The sequence below is a fragment of the Crocodylus siamensis genome, chromosome 9 (assembly GCF_052110815.1).
Source record: "Crocodylus siamensis isolate JL-2025a chromosome 9, ASM5211081v1, whole genome shotgun sequence".
NCBI lineage: Eukaryota > Metazoa > Chordata > Crocodylia > Crocodylidae > Crocodylus > Crocodylus siamensis.
Genome location: NC_143403.1, coordinates 73610750 through 73633111, shown reverse-complemented (window position 1 = coordinate 73633111; position 22362 = coordinate 73610750).

Sequence of the window (22362 nt, the reverse complement as noted above, 5' to 3'; positions counted from 1 at the left end):
TGAAAGGGCCCTTGACGCAGTACCCCGTGGCAATCTTTAAATCAGAAGCCTTGATGAGATGTCTAATAGCAGGAGCGAGGCTGGCACTGAAGTATAAATAAAGCTCCCATTTCTGCGGGCAGGCTATTTACACTCGTGTCGCAGCACAGATTAGGCCCAGAGGCAGGGGCTGAAAGAGGCCACAACCACGCCGCGGGGACCGGCCCGGTGCTGCCTGTGCAGGCCTCTGCATGGGATTTCCCCCCTTTGCTTAGTCCCGGCTGGGACCAGGTCCGAGTTCGAGGGGCTGGGGGAGGAAGACGAGGCCTGAGGATGGGCTGTCCTGGGAGCCAGGAGCATGGGGCGTCCCCGCGGCCTGCTCCTGCCTTCCCCTGTTCTGCATTATCTCCAGGTTCTGCCTTCCATTTCTGCAATCTGACTTCAAATAAAAAGCCCGCTTTTGAACGATCACGAGGCAGTTTATTCATGATGAGGGTTTGTCCAAAGTCTTTTGACAAGAAAATAGGTGATCCAGCTCAGAAAGCCTTTCTTTTCTGGTACATAAGAAACCGATTACGCATCTTTAAAAAAAAACACAAAAACTTTCTTATTCTCTTTGACCGAGCGTGGCCAGCTGTCGTAGCAGCAAGCTCAGCCTCCAAATGGGCTTAATGCAAAACAGACCCGGGATTGCCCTGTGCATGGTTTCACCGTTGCTTCAGCTTCCCTTCTTCTCTTTGGCGGCATCAGGTACGTGACGCTGGGGTTGCAAAGCTGTTTGTGATTCATTTGTAACACGGTGCTGGGCTTTGTTTTGCTTCCCCCTGCCTCCTCCATGCTCGTGCCCCAAGCTCTGGTTGGTGGCTTTCCACCCGAGAGTCGCGGGGCGAAGTTTCCTGAAGGACCTGCATTGATGGGCTATGAACAGCCCTTGGCCTCCGAGCCCACCCCGTGCTCTGCTCTTTCCATGCCTCTCCTGGTGTGCAAATCTGCTCAGCCTTGCACTAGTATCATCCCTGTCCCTTGCAGGGGCTTTGCCTTTGCAAATCACTTGGAGCACCGTTGGATTCAGTGACCCAGAAGAGCCGCTGACACGGCCAAACCCATGCCCTCCGCTCTCTCTTCAGCAGTCACAGGCAATTCGGGATGGTAATCCGGCACACACAGCGCCGTGCTCGGTGCACCCTCGCCCCGCTCTGCACCTCGCGGAGGTGGGTAGAGACCAGGCTCTGGCTGCCCCCGGAGCTGGTGGCTACCGACACGTGTGGATGGCACCGAGCTGGGCCGAGTCCACGTGAGCAAACAGCTCGCCAGGAGCTCCTGGCTTGGCATGTTGGCAGCAAGGGTGGATGCTCTTCCTTGCTGGAAAATCACCCAGCTGCTCCCTCGCAAATGCATCGCGGCTGAGCCTGAGAGGTGCCTGGATGACAGTGTGCAAGAAATGCCAGCAAACGGCAGGACAGGAGCAAGTGGCTGGAAGCTGAGGCCAGATTAATGTAGATGGGAAATTAGACACAACATTTCTCTTCTCCCAAGTGGAGGTGATTAATGCTCGGAACAAACCAACAAGGGAAGTGCAGGAGTCTCTCTTTCTCTCTCTCGATCTTCGTGTCAAGCCTGGACACTGTCCTGGCAGACCCGCGTTAGCCAGATGAGATACCAGTCTCGGTACAGGGCAAAGGCGATCTGCCCGCTCCTTTTGGCTTTCTACTCCAAACTGAACACGCTCCTCCCCAAGAGCTGGCCAGGAAGCGCTGGGGGGTGGGATGCCACGGCAGGGAAGCTGGTCCGGGCGCTCTTGGTGCTCCCCCGGATCATCGCATTGCCACACTTCTGCCCTAAACTCTTCCAGAACTTCTTGAAGCAATGCAGACGACATCCATATGCATGAGCTCCGAGTGGCAGCTTCAAAGCCGCACAGAAATGGAGACGCGCAGTCTCTCCATCGGGCCCTGCTCGCTTCAGCCTCTGGACGGCTCGCTGCAAGCCAGGGACCGAGCAGCAAGTGGGAGAGAACCTTTGGATCAGGAAGAAACCCCCAAACCGGTGTTTTTGGGGGGTCTTTTGGAAACATTCGCTCTTACCAACAGGCTTCAAAATAAATACAAAACATCCCTTTAGAAGGGAGCACTGAAAAGAGGTCCTCTGGGGATGAGGAGGATCGCTGCGACTTGCAATATTGGGAAATGGGCCGACGTAGTGACACAATAATGCATTTGATTTCCCCAGCACAATCAAGTCGACAGGATCCCGGCTTCCCCTCCCTCCTCACTCCCCCGTGAGCTTGACAGATCTCTGCCTGCCTTTGTCAGCAAGACACACTCACGCAGGCATGCAGCCCTCAGGACAAAACGCAGAGCCTTCAGTCAAGCTCAGCCGGGAACCAGGGGTGCCCGAGTCTGCAAGGCTCCTCCTGCTAAACCCCGGGCAGAAAGGAGCCAGAATAACACCCCTTGCACCTCTGCAGTCAGACATTGTGCCCCCGAGCGTCCCCATCTCTGGTCCTGATAAACTCACAGGCCCCAGGAGGGAAGGACCTTTATCAGGCTGTTCCCATCTACTCCATCCTCATCTCCCGCGTCCACTTTTAGGGACCCTTAAATTCCCTGGCAGATTAGCGGGGCTCCTTGTGCATCGTCTCAAAGCTTGTTGCTGGGCTTTACCGGGGGGTGGTGGCTACTCCAGGCGGCTAAAAAAAAAAGCATGTTTGTAATTTCCCTGGGGATGGACTTTCAGACGGGCATTTACTCATTAAAAATAGAGCAGCATGAAAGCCCATTTGAAGTGCCCGGCATTTCCTGGGTTGCATTGTGGCGGGCAGAGCAGTAAGTGCTGCCCTTCAAGCTGGAGAAGTGTTTCCATGCTCAGCTCCTGCTTTCAGCTGCTTATAATGTTCACAAGCTTTTCCTTTTTGGGCTGGCACTCTCTAAGCCTGGAGAGAAAAGGCATGCATTCCCCATCACGAACAAAGACATCTTGTGAGGTTTTTTTTTTTTTATTTTCAAAGCCACTTTTGCACCAGGAGGCTGAAGTGTGTGTGTGGGTGTGTGTGCATGGCAGGGGGGTGGGTGGTTTTAATGTGGCCTGGAGTAGAAGTGGCCTTTGTAAATTGGTTTTGATTGGTCTGAGTTATAGCCTGTTGTGCACATGCTCAATAGATCTTGCACGGGGGGTGGGGGGGGTGGAGAAAAGGTTTTGCTATTAGGAAAAAAAGGAAAGATCCGATCTATTGTATTGCTGGAGAAAAAGCATGAGATCCCGGAGGTGACGGCTGTGGGCTTCAGTCAGTGCAGACTCCGCTGAGGTCGGGGGGATGTCACAGCAGGGCAAAGCCAGCACGAGGGCGTGGGAAGCATCACAGCGCTTGCCCAAGACGGGAGCGCTGGGGTTATCGGGAGCACGATACTGCCCAGGTCCGAGACCTGTGAGACCTCGACGTGCAGGTCTCCTAAACCATCCCGTCTGGACTGGGCTCCGCAAAAGTATGAGCAGAGAGCGAAATTCAGGCTGGCACGAAGGCAAGGCACACCTTCGCCCAGCCGACTGCCCGACTCTTCCTGACCGGGGATGTTAGGTTGCTGCTTGAGCCAGGCTCAAACATTGGATGAACCCCCATGGGCAGCTAATGCAAAGAGCTGCTTTTGGACAACGTGGAGGGTGGCCGGCCCCCTGTTCATCCTGCCGCTTGCAGCCTGCTCTTGACACGAATGCATCCCTTAGGGAAGCTTGCAACGAGAAGAATGCTTTCGACACTTTTTAGGCAGCCTAATAAAAGATACCACCTCTAAACCACGAGTTGTGCGCTCCTTAGGAAAACCTGTCCCTTTGCAGCCTGCGGATGAGCAGGATGACACCTCCCCGGGGCGCAGCTCCTCAAGCAAGAGTCCCCTGTGCCGTTCACCCCAGACCAAGCCCCAGCGCGAGGCTGCGGCGCTGCACGGCGCGGCCTGTTCCTCCTCTCGAAGTCCCGCACGCAGCTCCTGCTCCTTCCTTCACAAACCCCTTGCTCCTGCCGGGAGCCGGCAGAGAAAGCCATCCTTCTCACTGCCCCGACAGCCCTGTCAAAGCCGCTCTCCTTTGCAGTCCTGCCATCCCTTGGGCTCCGCTGCAGTGATCCCATCTCACTGGGAAGGGAAGCACATTTGCAGCAGCTGGAGGCAAGTCACTGCCCCCAGTACTAGTTTTAGGGCATCGTTGATCCCAGTCATCCGTGACCAAAGCCTCCGATTGCAGTTTTGAGGGTCTAGGTAGAAACCTAATGATTATTGATGCCTCCTTGATCAAACGGCACGAAACAGAGCGGCCATTAAGTACCCAGGGGCACTTGTACACGTTATCAGGACACTAAACCACTCAAGTGCCTTTCTGGAGAAACCTCCAAACTCCACTACTCCAGACAGTTTTTTTTCTTTATATTTTTACTTAAAATAAATGTTGTATATAATAGCGTGTAAATTAAAAGGTGCTTCAGCCATGCAGAGAGAGCTATTAGATTAAAAACCTTCTTACGGCATTACAGGAAATGCTTTTAGCAGAGCACTCTGTGATTTAGGTTCATTCCTCCCGTTAACATTAATGAAGCGGCTTTGTCGCTTCCACCCATGCCAAGCCAGGAACTTACCTTAAAGCAGCGAACTGAGCTAGGAGGAGCCGCGATTGAGCACTTCGTTAGGGGCCGCATCCAGGAATCGCTTTGCCCTTGGGCCCAACGGCTGCATCAAATCCTAGGGTCAGAGGAGGAAACCAAGGTGCAGAAGTCTCACCAAGAGACAGGGAGTCTGGGAAGACGCTTGATATCATCTTCGTCATCGTCTCCCCCCTCTTCTACTTTGCTTGGCACCATGCACACCCTTGGCTCCATTTCACAGGGGGCAACACTGCCCTTTCCCCGGCAGCCGCAGGCGTGTGATTTACCCTGGGTTACAGAAACACATCAAGCATTTCTGGGCGAAGAAGGGACACGAGTAGCAAGGACCAAGTCAGACATGGGGAAAAATATAGGCAACGAAGCCAGCTGATGGGGGTGAACAGAGCTCACAGGTGAGCAGGGGAGCACCCAAACCCATGACCCATCCCACCCTGGAGAACGTACGGGGCCAAAGAGCATCCCTGACTGCAGCCAGACGCCCTCCTGCCCCCAGACAGACGCATCTCCCCCTCACATCAGCAGGATGCATTTGCCCTGTATTAGTAGGTTAGCATTACCAGGCTCCTCGCCCCCTGCACAGTCGGGCTCCCCTGTGGCAACCAGGACCCGGGCAGTGCTGCTACCTTGCGCTGTTGCGGAGATGGGCACGACTGCCTCCCGGGGTCTTGGCCGCCCCATTCAACACCCGTCAGTCCCACTGGTTCCTTCTTGGCATGAAGGGACACTGGAAGACCCCCCTCTTTGCCCTACCCTTGATGCTGAGCCTACGGGCCATTGCACTCCCCTCTGCAGAAGGAGGGAGGGAAGGGGAGTGAAATCCCAGGGCAAGTGCTCGTGTCTGCCGGCAGATGAGGCGCGGTAGCAACACCGGCACTTGGCCCCCGCAAGCCCACTTGCTGGGACCCTCCCGGCCTCACTGGCAGAGGAGAGGCAGGGCACAGCACCGAGTTAGGAGTGCTTTGCCTTAAGTTGAATTTTCTCTCTGCTCCCAAAGCAGCCAAGTGTCGGCAAATGCATTCACCTATCCCCAATTCGTCACCCCATTGGCCTCATCTCTCAACTGGGCATCTCCCTTTTGAACCAGCGTGATGACGCACCGGCGCACAGCAGGCCTCTCCATCTCAGACGGGGCTAATGGGCTGCATGGTCCCAGAGCCAGCGCTGGCCGCTGTGGGGTGTCCAGTCCACCCACTGCTCCAGAAATTCAAGGACAGTCCAGGTCACTGCTCGTGGATGCTCTCACAAAGCAGCAGCCACGGCCACAGCACAGAGCCAGGAGGGGAACAGCCTGGTGTGCGCGTGAATGTGTCAGTGCCCCATAGTGTCACTGAGCCTCCCCCGAGATGAAGAGAAGGAGCGACGGGGAGCGGTCGCCGTCTGTACTGCAGCATCTTCTGCACGTGGAGACACGTGCGTCAGCCTGGTGGGTGGCTCGCTCCTGCTGCAAAGAGCTAAAGCAAGAAAGGCTGGATGGGACCTGGACCCAGCAGCCTGGCTGCCCCTGGGAGGAGGTCTCCCCGCTCAGGACTATCCGACACGGGGCTGTGCACCCTGGAAGCCAGCACCAGCCATGCTAAGCCTCCTCCGGCATTGCTGGTGTCGTCGGCACAGGCACGGATCTTCCTGACAACATCCACGCTCCCGTTCGTACCAGACATCCAGTCTGCACTACAGCAGCTCCATGAAAAAGCCAGACAAAATAGAGCTTTCTTATCTCCCGGGCCCTGCGGCCGAGGTGCCAGGTATGCTCAATCCCCTCCATTGTCCGGAGGAGCCATCCTTAAGAGAGCAGAAGTGTTTTCAGATCATTATGACTTTCATTAACAGGCTCTTCATTTCTCTCAGTCCTGCAGAGGGTGGCTTGGAGATGATGCCTCTCTCATTTGTCCCTTTGTCGGAGAAAGGCAGAGTTTTTGTAGCACTGGAAGTGGCCTGGGCTTTGTTCCCTGCTGTATAATTGCTTGCTGAGTGCTCACTGCATTAGGTAGCATAAAAGATGCTGTGTAAATAGCCCTCGCAATAAGGACATGCTCTGTGCAGGACAGGTCATGATCCTGCACCCACTTGTGTGGAGGCAGTTTCTGCTCCGTTTGGTCGTCATTGTCCGACTGCTTTGGGCATCTCAAAAGGGTTGGGTGTGCAACCAGGGAAGCAGCGGGGCCTGAACTTGACCCGGGGTGGTGAAGTCAGTCTTAGCAGGGCACAGCGAGGGGGGAGCAGGATGGGTGGTGCAGCGCTGATGAGCGCAAGTTTGGGTGCTGGCTCCGAGTGATTCCTGAACACTGCAGAAAATACCCCCGGGGCCGAAGGCGGGTGGGAGCCTGGGAGCCCCAGAACACGTTTCAAAGGCTCAGACGTCTCCTCAGTGACTCTTTCAGGTCCACGTGGTGAGGGGCAAGGGGCCTTGGAGTGAAAGAGCGACCTGGTTATTTCTGCCCCAGTGGGCAGGTGGCTGGGGGCTCGGCGAAACCCGCATGCTCGTGCTCTCATTTATTCCACTTCATTAAACATCTAATGGCATCTGCAGAAAGCTACAGGAGATGTGTGCTTTAAATGCAGGAGCATAATCCTCCCCCACCCTTGCAGGCTCTCTAACAGCTGCTGTTTCGTTTCTCCCGGGGCAGTTTGACCCCATAGATTAGCAAACGGGACAATGTTCCCATCCCAGAGAGGGTGGGGATGGGCTTCTCTCTAGCTGTAAGAGCAACGGGGAGGTTGGAGATGAGGAGGAGCTTTCTGGCTCAGGGGGCGGTCAGGCATGGGCAAGAGGCTGGCTAGAGAAGTTGGGAGATCTCCATCCTTGCAAGTTTTCAAGACGCCTGCCTAGGATGGTCTAGTCAGGGATGATCTGCCTTGAGCAGGGACTGGACTAGATGACCCCGTGAGGTCCCTTCCAGCCCCACTTTCCTCTGATCCCTCCTTTGCAAAGAGCTTTGGGATCTTTTTGCCCTTCTTGCAGGGCTGCTATGCATCCACATTATTGGCCTTTGTCCACTGCGCAAGCCCTAGCCAAGCAGGGAAACGTGCCATCCGCTTCCACTTGAGAGGGAGCAAGGAAGAGCTCTGCCAGCCGCAGCCCCCAATAACCACGCAGTTGGGGCTCCTGTTCCCACCGAGCGAGTCGCGGGCCCACGCCGGAGGGGCTCGGGTCCTCTGCAGCGTGTATTTGGACCGTCCAAGCCTGTTTGCTAGAAGCTGGCAGCGCCCGCGCCTGATGACTGACAGCCGTCCTCGCGCGCTGGAGCTCCTCCAAGGAGCTGTCAGTGCTACCCAGGAGCCGAGTGGGGGGAGGCACAATCTTTATCCTGCTTTCACAAACCGTTTGTTCGTGCTTTCCCTTCCTTCCGCATCGCGTTCGTGCGCTGGGTGCAAGTCCGGTGATTTACTAGCCCTAAGTGAGTGGTTTGTTAAGGGAAGGGAGGCTGGAGAAGGGGGTATTTGCTGTATCGGCCCCATTCTGGAGGCTGGTGGAGAAGTGCTCAACTTCCTCCAGCCCTTTCCAGCCTGCAGTGCTCATCCTTGTCCCGCTCCTGCTTCTAATACTTAGCTTTCCGGGGCTCCCTTCCTCCCGGTACCGTCCCGCTCCACGTGGACTGGAAGGTCCCAGGCTCATCGCTGCCTAAACAGCACAGCTGAGATGTGTTGGACATGGTGGTGGTTACACCCCAGCCAAAAGCAGAGCCATAGAGGCTGGTGCTCGGGCTGGAACGGCTGCCGTGAGGCTTGAGCAAAGACCCTTGCTTGGCCTCCCCTGGCACCCTATTATCATCTTATCTCAGCTCTTTCCCAGGCCTGATCCAATGGCCGAGGCAGTCAAGAATATTCTGATAGACCCAAGTGTCATCCGGCGCCCAGCCCCCCGAGACCATGCTAAAGCTACCTACTCCCAGTGCTTTCACACGACTGCTCTGCGTCGCTGCAAGCTACATCTCGCTTCTGAGCTGGCACTCGGCATGAACGAACAGCAAGGAGATTTTTTACGCAGATGGCCCAGGATGCAGCCCCAGCTCTGAAGAAACCTGAGGCTGGGTGACCAGTGGAAAGGCATCCTTTCCCCTTCCAATGCATGAGATTTTCTCCCCAGTGCCCAAGGTTTTCTGCAGGGAACATGTATAGCTCCAAGTCCATCTGAGTGGTGGTGCCTAGCAGTTACTATAATCCTTAGCTACGACTCTAAAAGGGCTTGTCTCCCTACCTCAAACAATATTCTTCCCTTCTGGAGTTGTTTGCCCATGTTCTTGTGGAAACAGTTTTAAATATGGTAATTAAGAGCATCCAATCAGTTACCATAGTGTTCAGGGATATGACCATGGCAGTCAATCTGCACTTGCGAATCTGCATATTTATGCAGTTTCATTAATTATGTATTAGGCAGCATTAATCCCAATAATATGTGTAGGCTTGTTCAGTAGAACAGAGAGAAAGGACCAGCCAAGGAGAAGAATTAATCAGAGAGCCATTCACATATCGCAGATCGCTTTAGGTTGCAATTAGATGTATTTTGAATCAAAAGGCTTTGCATTAAGGACAACGGTTTGGAAGATTTTAACTTAAAACAAAAGTTGAAATTCTATTAAAAGTGTCTCCTCCGTGTCTTTGGGGAGCCAGCACAGTAGTGCCAGCGAGGGCCTCTGTTCGAAGCCTCGTGTCAGACATCCCAGCGAATACACTGACTTCCCAATTCCCCAGCTGAACGCGCGCTCAGACCGCAAGCTCCCTGTGGCAGAGGCAGCCTTTTCGTTGCGTGTCTGGACCGTGCCTAGAGCAACGGGGTCTGGATCCACTCCTAGGGGCTATGGCGATCTCAGAGTTAATACATGCACCTTTTCTCAAGATCACTGAAACCAAAGGAGACCTCAGGCGGGGGCAACAACCAAATGCAGATGAGTGTTGGTCTAAAGACATAGGAGGGGTGTTGGTTGCAGCCACCAACAGCCCTCCTATGTCCTTGGACCAACTAGGCTGCAATGTTGGTCCAAGGACATATGAGGGTTGTTGGCTGTAGCAGTGCTGGTTTAAGGACATAGTTAGTTGGTCTAATAAAAGATATCACATTTACCTAAAGACCCGTGTCAGCCGATGAGCAAAGCGGCTGTCTCACACTTTGCACTTAGTCAAAGAGGAATACAATGAGAGCGGAAAAGATGTCAGTAGGACATCACGCAGATCTTCAATTCAGATGCCTGTCAAGAAGCCTCACTAACAACTTGGCTCTGGCCAGAACCAGGCTTGCATCCTATCAAGGCACGCAAGGGCAGGGTAGCAAGGCTGTTATTGCCTTTGTAATTGGTTGGCAACAAGTTCAGAGAAAAAAAATCAGAGGGGAGGAAAGGCTGGCAGGCTCTGAAGTTAAAGGGGAAAAAGGGGAGAGAGAAAGAAGTGCTTCTGAGAAACATGAGCGTCCTCAAGTGCCTCGGGCCCGGGTCTGGCTCGGGCGTCTTGTATTGTAGGAGGGTTTTCCAGCCTCTTCCTTTGCCTTTGCTGTCCTGCAGCATGCTCTTTGCAGGGAAAACAGCGGGGCCCGACCGACTTGCTGCAGCCAGAGCCAGGAGCTGGCACCCAGTGGAAACGCACCCGTTTTCAAACCAGCATTTGGCCCCCTGAGTGTCTTGAGCAGAAGGAATGGCTTTATTGAGGGAGTGACAAATCTCCCCCTGCTCAAGCTACATTTCTATTTTCCATCTCTGCAAGAAACCCAGAAACTAGTGGAAATGTGAACTGCGAGATTGTCTTCAGAGACAGTTTTCTGGCTTTGCCATATGCTGCGCACACAGAGTGGACATGCCTGCTGTATCTTTCCATACCCATTTGCACACTGCCTGGGCATACCGGATTCCAAGACTGATGTATAATGCATAAGCAACGCGTGTGACTGATGTAATAAAAAATATAGCCAGGATCTTTAGCATAGGAAAAACACGCAGAAAGGTAATTCCTCACACAGTTGTAATTTGTGACATTGGTTTCAATTTGTTTTCATTAGTGGTTTGCTAATGCATTTATTAGCCATTACATACATACTGCAAAATGATGAGGTTTCCATATCTATATATGCAAATATAATATGCCTGGCATGTATATTGATAGGCCGGGGTAAATATCAGGTTAGTTCTCATAATCCCCAGGAGGCTCTTCTGGATTTTTGATTTTTTATTTTTGGACTTTAATAGAAAGACCACCCACTCGCCCTCGTGGATTCGATTTCCTAGATGTGGACGGCTGGTGCGTTGCAAGAACACAGGATCCTTCAGAATAGCCAGAAATCCACCGAGGGCTTCAGGCTCTGACACACTCTTCAGAAAATAGGGTGATTTGGGTCCAGCTGTGTAAATGTTTTCAGTTTCGCTGCTGAGGCCCTGATTTTGAGTGCGTGCCAAGAAAAGCCTCGCTCGCGTTGTTTTTGGCAAAGCCTCCTGGCTGAGGAATGTCAGCATCACTTTCAAAATATGATGGTTTGTAATTTGGACCACAGACTGAAAACTGAGCTTCTGGTACATTTTGCCATCATCTAATTACTAGGTCCCCAATTACAGTCAAGGAACAATCTCCGTAGCCTGGCGCACGGGAAGGTTATTCCCATTGTACGCGCTTTCGATGTGCACATTTCCCTTCACACATTCCTGAGATGTTAACAGCTTGCTAAATTAGCCCGGGCTGGTTTGCAAGGGTGAAAGTGCCCTGAGCTCATGGGCCCCTTCCCGGGAAACGTCTGGTGTGAACACAACGGCGAGCAAGGGACAGGCTCCGGTGTCACCGCACATCGCTATTCCCATTCCCTCCACGCACATCGCTAGTCCTAATTTGCCTTCCGCAAGGCAGGTCCTTTGCGCCGGGGGCAGCGCGCTGCCCAGCTCCATCGTCCGGATGGCCAGCGGCATCCTGCCCCTCCGGAGCGACACCCAGGTGGGGCGGTCCCTGCTCTCGCCTCCCGGCACAGACCGGCTGCCGGGACTTCTGGGCCATTTGCAACCGCAGGAAAGGCTTGTTGCTCATCGCCTTGACACAAGGCTGCTGGCCAGGGATAGCCAGGGGGCAGAGAGGCTGCCGTTCCCTGGTTGCACGGTCCTTGTGCTGCCTCGCGATTGCATTTTCAGCTTGCTTTGAGATCATGCTGGGAAGCGCAAGGCAAGAGGCTGGAGGTAGCCACGGGGCTAGCAGGGGTCGCTGGTACTTTTCACGTCCCTCCACGGGGAGATTTAAGTTGTCGGGTAGCGGGTCTCTGCAGCAGGTAGCAGAGGTGCATCCGAGCTCTGCCCTGGGAAGACAAGGGCTCTGGGGCTCTTGCTGGACCGAGAGAGAAGACACTGAAATCCCAGTCCATGCTGTCCTGCCTCATCTTTTCATAGTTTCATAGTTTCTAGGGTCGGAAGGCACCTGAGCAGATCATCGAGTCTGACCCCCTGCCATGGCAGGAAAGAGTACTGGGGTCAGACGACCCCAGCAAGATGTTCATCCAACCTCCTCTTAAACACCCCCAGGGCAGGAGCCAGCACCACTTCTCTTGGAAGTTGGTTTGCCTGGGTAACAAGGACCCCTGCATCCAATCGCTTCTCCAGGCCTGTGCAAAGCACGATACCAAGCACCCAGCAGCTCAAGCCATCAGACTCTCCCCTTCCCCGCTGCTGGGTCCTAGTCCTGCTGGATGTTGCATTGGTGTCCTCCTGGAAAAGGCCACGGATTGCATAACCCCTACCCCCTATCCATGCATCTTTTGGCCTGCAAGATGCTAAGCGAGGCATTACTTACTCCAACGCCCCTGGGCCCTGGGTAGCAGGTGGTGGGTAAGTTCATGGGCGAGTTGCTTCAGGCCTGAGATGCAGCATTAGAGCAATATTGTCACCTGAGCTTGAACCCAGCAGTGCCGGGCACAGGACAGCATTATCCTGCTGGCGTGCAGACTCCAGGGAGAAAAGCAAAGGGAAAGGACGCGCAGACTTGCTCAACGGTGGAGCGCAGGCACAAGCTTGCTGCACCCCAGCACGGGGATCCCAGGCAGGCGGGGAGAGGGCATGGCGCCAGTGCACGGGCAAGACGGAGCAACCCAGCTCAACCACAGCAAGCATTAGACTCTTCTGCACAACCCAAGCCACGGCATGTGCCCATGGACCGAGCCCGTGGAGACGACGTCTGCGGCTGATTTGAAATCTGAACGCAGAGAACTTCCCACAAAGCCCTCCTGTATCTATAATGAGCAGGGAGTTAGTTGATAGATATGCTAATTTCATTATTCATGTACATAATTACAATCTAGGGGTTGGGAAGCTTTTTAGGTAATGACAGTTGAGAGGAAGAATTTACCTAACTTTTGTAATATACTTGCAATGTTATTTAACTCTTAATTTAAACAGCTCTGCCTGATCTGCTTGGGGAGGCACGCAGCGGTTATGCCACGGCGTGGCGCGTCTCTTAGAGCCGGGGCCCCTCCAAGGGCTCAGTCAAGCAGTCTGCGGACGGCAAGCCGCTGCTACGGACCAAGCTGAGAGCATCCGGAGAAAACTGCACTCCTCGTGATATGATCCGACATAGCCAGGACTAAATGGTGGTGCTGGGTTAGAGGATACGTGGCCCAGGGGTCCCGTGGATGTGGCATTGCAGCCAGACACGTGGAAAGCTGGCGAGACCTGCATGGGCCAAGGGTCTCGGAAGACCAGGCCTCGGGGCTCGGAGAAGCTGGATGCGTGGAAATGAAGGTCCCGGAGTCGAGGCCGCTTGGTTGGTTATTCCTGCAACCCTCCCGGCAACTCGCAGCCTTAGGAGCGCGCAGCCTTTCCCTCTCTGGCTGTGCTTGCAAAGCACTCGGGGTAGGCAGGCACTGCCCGTGCAGCACAAATAGCTGCTATGAAGGCAAGAGGGAAAGGGTCAGGAGAGAGTCAGACAGGGCTGGTGACTCCTGTGGCTCAGATGGCATCAGGGATCCCACGGCACAGCCACCCCCACGCGGGGCACGGTGGCAGGGAGAGGGCAGGCCCAGATGGATGGCCCCTCGCCGTGCTCCCAGGCTGGCATCCCTCCGCGCCCCCGGATAATCGCCGAAGACAGATCTGGGCGCGTCATCAGCACAGGCGCCTCTCGCTAATGCAACTTAAGTGCTAATTCTTGTAGTTATCCCATCGTATCAGCAAGAGGTTTCTCTTTAATTGGGTTTCATGCTCTAAATGCTTTGGTGACAAAGGTTTGGACAGGTGAGGCATGCCTTAGAAGAGCTGAATAAGGAGCTGGGTAACATGGACTGTAATTACTCACTGTCCCGCTCTGCCTGCCCAGCCTGCTGCAAGGGGGGAAACCCAGTTAGAAAGTCGGCATTTTTCAGCTGGAGACAGTGGCATGAAACGAGGAACGCCGGTTATGTTTTAAGGCAGACAAGGTGCTTTGGGTAAAGGTGATAGCTTTTACAAGACCAACTAAGTAGCTGGAAAAATTATTCTTTGCAAGCTTTCGGGGACCAGCACCCTTCTTCAGGAATAGGGAAAGTCTGTTTCGTTTTAATCCTCTCCAGAGCAACACGACCCCCCGCCTTGCCCAGGACACAGGGATGGGCCAGGAAACCTCCTGTGACAGGCGGAAGCCAAGCACCGGCCTGGTGCAGACGGCGAAGGTCCGCGGTGCCAGGTGTAGCAGGGAGTGCAGAGCGCACCTCGGCACAGCTCCTCAGACCTCCCCAAATCCCCCAACGCACCGGTAATGGATTCCCCCTTCTTGCTAACACCCTTGCAAAATGTTAATAGGCTGTAAATTACTTTTCTTTTTATACTTCTTAAAATAAGCTTTTCTTCCCATACAGTCACGTTGCTGGATGTCATTACCGTGTCTCCCCTTTATTACAGCCCGTACAAGACGGACTGGAGAGAGCTCATACAGATTTTATAGCAACTATTTTATTTATAAGAGTTTTCCTAGCATCAGATGGATCTGACGTTTCCCGAGTCCTTTTCCAGGCCTGTGCCGAAGAGGGGAGATTTGATCCCAGGTGTCCGTGCGCTGAGCTGGACAGCGAGGGAGCACTGGGCCCTTGTTCCCCACGGCTGGACCCGACTTCCCTGAAGCACATGGCTTCAAGCAAGGGGGTTGTTCTCACTTGGACTAATTGGGATTAAAACCATGGGAAGTGCAAGAGAAGCGCGCACCTCGTGGCAACTGCTCTGCTCCCCTTCTGTGCAATGCACGTTTTGCACGGGGATTGGATGACAGCCTCCCCTGGCGCGACAGGACGCCGCCGCGATTCCACCAGCGGTCGAATTTCTTCCCTATCAGATTCCCAAGATTGCAAGGGCACCCAGGAAACCTCACGTGAGATGCGAGCTCCTGAGAAACCCACGCCAGTGCCTTGGTGAGGGGTGGCCATCCTGATTTCGGCACAGGCACCTTGGACTAAAGGGTCTCCAGGGCCACCTGCGGAGGCAATGCAGTGATACGGGGCAAGGCGGCTTCACAGAGGCAGAAACTCACTGCGGTCTCTCTCACACGTGCGCGGCGAGGAAAACAAAGCCCACAACGCGCAGCGCAGCCGACGAGGCTGGAGGCACGTGCACTGCTCCTGCCCCAGTGGAGAGCAGCCAGGGGCTCTGCCCTGCCAGCCTGTTCGGCACGCACAGCATTCAGATACCAGGACAAGCGGGATGCTTCGAGCTCCTGGTTTCTAGATGCCCGGCTCTGTCTCCAGCCCCCTGCCTCCCTGATGCCTCGCAGGACAGACGGGGCCCTTTGCTGGAGGCACGACGCCTCCTCGGGGCAGCAAGAGTCTGCCGGGGACTGCCTCGGCCCCGCTGCCACGAGCAGGTGTTCGGCCCAGTCCCCGACCTGCCCCGAGGCTCTTGCGGAAGAAGCGAGCAGGCTCCGGCACATCCTCGCTGCAGCCGGGGGCTGGCAGCGCCACTCCCGGAGATTCCTCCCATCCTCGTTTCCGCAGGGTTTTCCCCAAGGATGAACTGCTTTCTGTGGCTAAGGCAAGTAAAGACACCAACCCCCGAGACGAGGCGATGGGAGAGGCCAGGAAGCTGGGCCCGGAGCGGGTGTAACCAGGCAGCAGAATTCAAGCCAGCAGCTCTTGAACTCGGGCAGAGATCATCTATCCGAAAGCCCCCCAAAAAGCAGATTTCTTGTCCTTTAAAAATCTCCCCTGCTTCCACTTTTGTTTTCCTGAGACATTTCCTCCCTTTGCCATGTAGGTATGCAGGCCAGACCCGGGCTATTCATGTGCTCTTGCTCAGAAAAAGCTTGCCCAAAACAGGTTCGGTTTATCCAGCGATAGAGTAATGGCTCTCCCCCTCCCCCTTCCCCTCTGGGATTAGCTGCTGAATGCGCTCAGATCTATCAGGGCCATGAAAGTGCCCTTGCTCACTCACTGAGAGGCAAATATGTGAGAAATAGGATTGCTTCTATAAATAGCAGTGGACTCGTGAGAACATTGTTTTATCGCTGTGGTGGGTGGCATGATAGCTGCCCTTTGCTTTCCAGCAACGGAGGAGCGATGCTATCCCATCCCGAGTCCCGTTTATAGCCAACGGAGATCATAAACTTTTGCAGTAGGAATTTTTAATTCCACAAAGACTTGCTCCTTGGTTTCCGTCCCTTCTGGCAGTCATCGCGGTGACGATAAGTGGCCCAGAGATCATGACTGAGGACCTCTGCAAGCCTGGCGAACCCAGGTCCCGCGCTTCCAAAATCCCAGTGCCTGTCCAAGGGACGTCTTCCCAAACTGAGAAGAGGTGCCATGCAGATCTGGCTGCGAAAACCCATCGGCCGGGACAACTCGCATTATCGTCTTCCGAGGATATTGCTCTAAGGAATCCGGGTGACCTCCGATCCCGCCGGAAAGCTGGAGTGGCGAGCGCGCTGTCGGATGCTGCCATTTCCACCCGGGAGCGAACAAATCCTTCCTCATTTGACTTTTAAACCTACACTTTGTTAGCTCACTGATTGCTTCCTCCATCACCTGGAGGCCCTGTCAGGTCCCTTTGTCCAAGGGAGATGATGAGCCTTTGAGGATGCATCTGAAGCAGCAGCTTTCTCACCTTGATGTAAGCGAGCAGCACCCCACTGCGGACGGAGCAAATTAACTTCAGAGTGGATGCTGGTCTCTGTGAAGAGACTTTTTAAATGAGGGGAGGATGTCTCCTGTCCTGTGTCACACCAGATTAGCTGGTAATAGCAGCCCCTGTGGGAGTGCAATGTGAGATGGGCCAGACCCTAGGTCCATCCAGCCCAGCGTCCCATCTCAGTGCCAGGAAGTGAGTGTGGGGGGGTGTTCAAATGAGGATACCAGCAGAAACTCTGCCCCAGGGAAGGGTGCGGAGGGCTGCGACACAGCACGTCTTTCATTCTTGGCAACTAAAAGATAGAAGTCTATAAAAGTTATGGCTGGGCTGAACGGTTTCTCCTCTGTGAAATGGCTTCTGAACACAAAGGTCCTTTCCATAAACCTCATGTTACTCTGTGCAAAGACTCTCCTACACACCAGGCATGTCTACACGTGCATTTACACCAGTTTAAATTTATTGCACAGTAAGTTACTGTGCAGTAAGCGGGAATAGGCTGGTGTCTACATGTGCAGGCGTTAAAGCGCGTTAACGCTGCGCATGGACTGAGTTGGGACTAACTGCGCAGTAAGGCAGCTACACATGTGTTACTGTGCAGTAAGATGTCTACACATGCATCACTGTGCAGTAACTAATTGGGCATAAATTTGAGACCTGCATGATGCAGGTATCAAATTTGCACTCAAGTCAGTGTAAGTCACCATATTTATTGCACAGTGTAGGTGTGTATGTGTAGACATGTGCCCATACCTGTGCAGTAATTTCAGTTACTATGCAGTAAATGTGCCTGTGTAGACGCGCCCAGGGAGAAGGAGTACATTTAGGCTGCAGCTCATACAAGAGGAATAAATGTCTTGCGTATCCAGAGCTGTAGGGTGCATGTGGTTCTTTAATACTGGAAACAACCTCAGGCACTGTAGCTCATGCCATTCCTTCTAGCATGTGGCAGGCCAGGGCAGTGGTACTGCCACTGAGAGAAGGGAAAAGAGAAAAATAAAATAGACATGAATACATACATGAAAAAACCCCTTAAAATGCCGGTATGAGGAGGGAGCGGAGACATCTGTGGATAAGCCCACCCCTGTTTTGCCTGGCCAACAAGCCCAGAACTTGGCTTGTGGGCAGAACCCATGCGGGTCCCTGCGGACACCTCCCGGTACCACTGGCTCATTAGCAAAATCAACTGTGCCCCCATTCACACAGCCACAGCTCATGCATTTAGCTGAGCAAAATCCAGTGGAGCTCACTTATCTAAGGGGTATCGGCACACGCACCACAGCCCGTTTCTCGCTGGCGGTCTCTGTGGAAACATCAGGTGCCTTGGGCAAGCTTAAAAAAACTTTCATGGTGGATCAGCAATTGTGCATAGTCTTGCCAAAGCGGATCAGACCAGTGGCCTCCAGTCCAGGATTCCTGCAGCACAGCGGTTAGTCTCACGTGCGTCTGCAGTCGGGCTAGATGTCCCACGATGGACAGCCATGCGTTAACGTGCCCGGGAGGGAAGCTCTCCTTACTCACAGGCAGCTTGTGGCTGACTTGACTCCCAAAGTGCAAGCACCGACACGACCTGCCTTGTCGGTTTTCCCTGACCTAGTGTAACCGCAGAAATTCTCGCTGTTCGGTGTTGAGCGAGTTCAGAATTTTCCAGCTCAGTGAAGGCTGCTGCTCCCTTTCTGTGAGAAGAGCAGCTGTTTCTATTTCCAGGCCTGCGTGCCATTGTGGGAGTCTTCCTTGGATAGTTTTTTGAAAACTGAAACCGAAGCACATTCACACGGTTCGGGGGGCAACTTTGCACGGCAGCAAAAGCTGTACGTGCCCGCGCATAGGCTGAACTCTGAGCACGCCGTGATGCTGATGGAGCTGCTCACAGCCTCGTAATTAAGCAGTGCATGCGCTCCAGGGATCCCACAGCCTGACTGGGGTGGGATCTCGCGTGGGGGTAGCACTACCTTAAATGCATGCATGGTGCTACCAGGCCAGCGACACTCATGCCTCTGGGGCCTAGGCGGGACTAGTTGATCAATAGGGATTAGTGCACCAGGGGCAGGGAGGGTTACAGAGGAGGCAGTGACCCCGTGGCAAAGTCATCTGGCTTTCTGCAGCTGCTGGCATTTCCCAGCCCCTCTGCCTGCCGCATAGGTTGCTGGATGCTTGCAGTTTGGGAGATGAATTAAGTTATCCTTTCCGGTAAGTGCATCTCTCAGTCACATTGTTCGCCAAAGGAGCTGTGAAATCCTAGCAGCATTTCCTCTTGTGCATAATGTCACATTTCCCAAGCTCTTCTCCCTCTTGCCTGCCTTCCATCACTCTTGTGTGCAGAGCTGAACATGCCCATGAGCTAAGTAAGGCACAAAATATGCATGATATGCTTCATCATGTAGGACCAAATCATTTGCTCCCTCTATAAATCCATAGCCAAATCACTTTGTTTCTGCATAAGAAGCTCACGCTGGGTAAAACTAAAGGAGGAAATAATAACGCTGAGATGTTTATCACAACCCAACCGGCTGCCGGGCTGGGGACGAGGGAGGTGAAGGTAGCCCTCCTCTCTTGTGGCAAAGGTTTTACAGGAGGCAATGCAAATGTGTTCCCCTCCCTTTGTTTGCCATGTTGCTGTAAAACAGCAAACTTAATAAATCCTGCACAATTGGGCACAAGTCTTGTTTCCTTAAAAGTGATGTTCTCTATAATTGTCTATGACACAACATGCTACATATTAGTTATTTTTCCCTTAGCAGATCATCAGAGCACAGTGAAGCATTGCGGCTGAGGTAATTGAATGTCTTCTTTAAAACAATATGCTGCAAAAAGTCCCTTGACAAGTTCCAGTGTCTTATTTTAAACAAATAATTCCAAGGATTAGGAGGAGAAATTCTCTCTAAACAGCAGTGGGTGGTTTAGGCCTCAGCTAGACCAGGACACTAACATGTGATAGCTGCACACAGTAGCGATGCTTTGTGGCTAGCGCCCTCGGAGGAAAGGCATTGCCAGTACTGCATATCATGCAAGTCAAGCCTAAGCCATGGGCGGACTGAGGCTTCAGCGGGCGTGTCTACGTGTGCACAGTTACTGCACAGTCATTTAGGTTACTGTGCAGTAACTGAAAATTACTGCGTAGTACAGGTGCACGTCTACATGTGTGTGCCTGTACTGCGCGGTAATGATGGCGACTTACGCCAACTTGGGCGTAAATTTGCTACCCGCATAATGCAGGTAGACAATTTAAGCCCAATTAGTTACTGTGCAGTAAGGCACGTGTAGAGGCCTTGCCGTTCAGAAACTGTGTGTGTGTGGACTGATTCGGGACTACTTTTACCCCCAAGTCAGTCCACACACAGTGTTACTACACTGTAATACCTGCACGTGTAGATACAGGCGTAAAAACCGCTTATTGTGCAGTAACGTACTGCGCAGTAAATGCACGTGTAGACATGACCGGCATGTGCTAAACCAGCGGCCTCATCTACACTAGGCTTTTCAAATATGCTGGCTAGAACACGTTAGGCAACGTGGGCTGATATCAGATCTTAAATCCTAAGTCTCTCTGGTGTTGAAGAGCGGTGGGTTCGGCAGTGCCTCCCTGCTGATGCAGCGCTGGGCAGCTCTCTGACCAGACCGAGTATCCCTGGCGTCTCTGCTCTCTTCCCTTGGCCTCAGGGCAACTCCACCACATTTTGTGTGCCCTTGCCATCTTGGCAGAGAGAAGCATGGGGCCTAGATGTGTGCTGGCATCCTAGGCCTTTCCCTGCCTTTCCTCCTCAGAGATGGACGAGCTTCCCCAGCTGGATTCTTAGTAGGAGCGAGACTGACTAAAATGAGAGGAAGAAATGAACCTGAAGGACGTGGCTGGCAATGCTGAAGCAGCTGAACGAGGCATGGCCGTTCCAGTGTACGTCATGCAAAGGAAATTAAATACTCATGCATTTCCCCCCCCGCAACACAATTGATGGCCCTAAGCCCTGGGTTAGAGATCTAGCCCTATATTGCTGCAAGAGGGACCTAATTCTCCTAATACTTATGGTGACCCATGGTTTGCATGGAGCACCATACAAAGGAGCTTGGCTTGGTTCCCTTCATTTTACAATGGGGAAGCTACACGCATGTCCAGAAGCATTTGGTGGGGTGTGCGTGTGTGCACACACGTATGCGCATGCATACATGTGAACATACACGTGCATATATGCATGACTTTTGTGGGTCCCCGTGCTGTTTGTTATCTAATGTAACTCACCTGTTACAGACTGAGGCTTGTATCTTCTGTCTGGGCTCCCCAAGCGGGTTGGTTTCTCCTGAAACCGGCAGTGTGGGGACGCGGTCAGGAAGGCCGACCGCACCTTGTCGTGCATCCACAGATGCATCTCGAGCAGGGCCAGGGAGGTGATCCTCCCCCTCTATGCGGCACTGGTCAGGCCGCAGCTGGAGTACTGCGTCCAGTTCTGGGCGCCGCACGTCAGGAGGGATGTGGACAGCATGGAGAGGGTCCAGAGGAGGCCACCCGCATGGTCGGGGGCAACAGGGCAGGCCCTACGAGGAGAGGCTACAGGACCTGAACCTGTTCAGCCTCCACAAGAGAAGGCTGAGGGGGGATCTAGTGGCCTGTTACAAACTAGTCAGGGGGGATCAGCAGGCATTGGGGGAGTCCCTGATCCCCCGAGCACCGCCAGGAGTGACCAGGAATAGCGGTCACAAGCTGGCAGAGGGTAGGTTTAGGTTAGATATCAGGAGGCGCGACTCCACGGTCAGGGCAGCTAGGATCTGGAAACAACTTCCTAGAGAAGTGGTGCTGGCCCCTACCCTGGGGGGCTTTAAGACAAGGCTAGACATCACCTTGCTGGGGTCGTTTGACCCCAGTACTCTTTCCTGCCATGGCAGGGGGTCGGACTAGATGATCTGCTCAGGTCCCTTCCGACCCTAGAAACTATGATCTCAAACACATTGCCCCTCGTCATGGCCATGCCACCAGCTCCATTGCATTGCCCAGAATTTGGACTGGGAACATACGTGATGTCAGCCAGATTACCCCAGACAAGCTTGCACTACCACAGACCATCCCGCTGCACGTGTGTCCATGAGCACCCAGCACTGTGGTTCCTACTGGGCTGCTCCTTGGGCTCCGGCCCCCGTGAGATGGGTGCTATACAGTTGTGACATCTGTTTCAGCCCATTAAAAAAGGAACGGGATTTCTGGTCTTATCGAGTGAAGGGCAAGTGCAGAAATGCAGACTGTCTTGAGAAAGGCACGTGTACATTATAAACTGTGAAAGAGCATTCCTCCTTTAAACACATGTGTGTACACGTGGTTTTAAAGGTTTGCTCGCCTTCCACAGCTTTGGCTTCAATTCTGTATAAATGCTTGCTTATACCTCATACGAATCCCTTCTGAAATTCCTTCCAGAAACTTCAGTTTAATTATTCCAGGGACAGCAATAACACAGCCATGGAAACCTTGATTAAAACTAGAACCAGACAAAGATTTTTGTTCAAAACTGGGTCCCCACCCCACTCTTCTTTGTTTTTGCAAAATAAAAATGCAGTCACCACCATCCAGTGACCTTTTAGCAAAAGGGAGTTTTCATAGAAAATTTTTCTTACAATTTTGGGGGGAAGAAAAATAAATACAAAGCCCTCTCTTTCCCTTCCTTTCACACTCCCAGCCCAGATATTACCACTGAGGAAAGGGAAAGGAGAAAAATAAAATAT